This window comes from Oncorhynchus masou, unplaced genomic scaffold, assembly GCF_036934945.1.
Source record: "Oncorhynchus masou masou isolate Uvic2021 unplaced genomic scaffold, UVic_Omas_1.1 unplaced_scaffold_1950, whole genome shotgun sequence".
Classification (NCBI taxonomy): domain Eukaryota; kingdom Metazoa; phylum Chordata; class Actinopteri; order Salmoniformes; family Salmonidae; genus Oncorhynchus; species Oncorhynchus masou.
The window spans coordinates 53,691-56,336 of NW_027008444.1; positions in this window are offsets into that span (position 1 = coordinate 53,691).

Below are 2,646 nucleotides of genomic sequence, written 5' to 3' on the forward strand. Positions count from 1 at the left end.
CCATCAGACCACTATGAGGTCTACCTGTGTCGATTATAAGCTTCCTGGAGCAACCGGAAGTGGTTAAATTCACCCAAAAGGTATTTGGATGTACATCACCACCAAAGGTGAAAATGACTCTGCATTCAACCCTGTGTAGATCAGTCAATTCTCAACGTAAAGACTTAAAACTCAGGATTCTGTAAGTTTCTATGTCAATCAAGACATGTGTGTATTTATAGCTGCCTGTGCCAACCGGAAGTGCCATAATTGGTGTCTCATGGGCTGTTTGGAAGGGTTAAAAAAATCAGATCTGTCCAAAACTTCATATGTGTGATTAGGCAACCCCCATGAACTGTAAATCAGTCATTTTTCCCATAAAAATTAAAAGGAAAACTAAATCACACAGATACACAACTTGGATGGAGGGACGTATTATTGGGGTGCGTAGAGACTGACAGTGCCTCCAATAGTTTGAATGATATTGAATTGACTGATGGACGGTGAATTGCAGGTGACTCTTGTCCATTTGCAATATGTTTAAGCGGTAAGGTACCATCACCAAAAGCGACATTCTGAAATCAACCCTAACGAGCGATGGAGAGGTACCAGTATCACTGCCCAGCCATCCCGAGTTCATCGGGCCAGTCAATTTGGCATTCCTGCATGATTTTTATAGCATGACAAATTGGTGATGGTGAATGCCCAGTTAACCATATTGCAAATGCACAGTGACTTTGCAAGAGTGAGAAACATCACCAAATGGACATTCTGGAATCAACCCTAACGAGCGATGGAGAGGTACCAGAATCACTGCCCAGCCATCCCGAGTACATCGGGCCAGTCAATTTTGCATTCCTGCACGAATTTTCAGTGACTTTGCAAAAGTGAGAAAACATTTGCAATATGTTTTAACAGTGAGGTACCATCACCAAAAGTGACATTCTGAAATCAACCCAAATGAGCGATGGAGAGGTACCAGAATCACTGCCTAGCCATCCCGAGGTCATCGGGCCAGTCAATTTGGCATTCCTGCACGATTTTTATGGCATGACAAATTGTTGATGGTGAATGCCCAGTTAACCATATTGCAAATGCACAGTGACTTTGCAAAAGTGAGAAAACATAAACAAATGGACATGATGAAATCAACACCACGAGTGATTGAAAGGAACAACAATCACTGCCCGGCCATCCCGAGTTCATCAGGCCAGTCAATTTTGCATTTCTGCAGGATTTTTGAACATGTCAAATTTCTTATGACATTTGGCCCCCACAAAACATATGCCTTATGCACAAGTAAAAAAAAATAAAAAATTATGATAATAAAATATGACTAAAGTATGTTGATACAGTTCTTATTCGTGTGTAATTGACACAAAATTGGAAAGAATTTCGAAAAACGGTCCAGAAAGCACTTTTTAGGGGTGTGTGAAGTTTTTTATGAAATTTTGCAATTATTGACTTTTGACTTCTGACTTCCTATGAAATCATATTGCAAATGGAGAAAACACATGCAATAATGCGCAAGTAAAAAAATAAAAAAATTATGATAATAAAATTGGACAAAAGTATATTCATACAGTTCTTACACATGTGTAATTGACAAAAAAAGCGAAAGAATTTCGAAATACGGTCCAGAAAGCACTTTTTTAAGGGGTGATAAGTTTTTGACAAAAAATCCATTTTTTCAAAATTTGGCTTTTGGATGTTGACTTGGAGTCCAATACCAATATGAAAAACCACGGTGGAGCGCACACGCCACCTGTTGGATTTTTGAAGTGTTACAACTGGCAATTGCCATATGGCATTTGAAGTACATTTTGCATGAATCAACGCCGATTTGGGTGGTATTGGCCATTGTGTACATGGTTTGTACTATGCCAATGGTTTGCCATTCATTTTTGTCCAATACAGGGGGGTATTCCCTTACATTTGTAATAGTGAAACACAGATGTCTTAAAATACCCTCAAATTAAAGGTGACATTATAAACTGTCACGTCATATGAAACATTTGACCTCAAATCCAAAATGTTGGAGAATAGACCCACATTTGAAATGTTAGCCTGACTGTCTAAATAGATATGGTGTGGACTGTATACTCAATACATTCTAAATCTGATTCCTCACTGTCAAAATAGATATGGTGTGGACTGTATACTCAATAGAATCTAAATCTGATTCCTCACTGTCTAAATAGATATGGTGTGGACTGTATACTCAATACAATCTAAATCTGATTCCTCACTGTCTAAATAGATATGGTGTGGACTGTATACTCAATACATTCTAAATCTGATTCCTCACTGTCTAAATAGATATGGTGTGGACTGTATAATCAATACAATCTAAATCTGATACCTCACTGTCTAAATAGATATGGTGTGGACTGTATACTCAATACAATCTAAATCTGATACCTCATTGTCTGTCTTCTGACTGATACTGCTTTTTAAACTGGTCTGGTCAGTCTACTCAAATATTTGTACTATACATGTTTCTATCTGCAGGCAATACTTTAATCATTTGTCATTTTTTATGATGATACACTATTTTACGAATAGATATGGAATGTTTCAGGACACTGATATATCTGAATATGTTGAAATAATATACTGCCACTTTTTTCACCACCAAAGTACATCAGTGTGGTTTTAAAATGATTT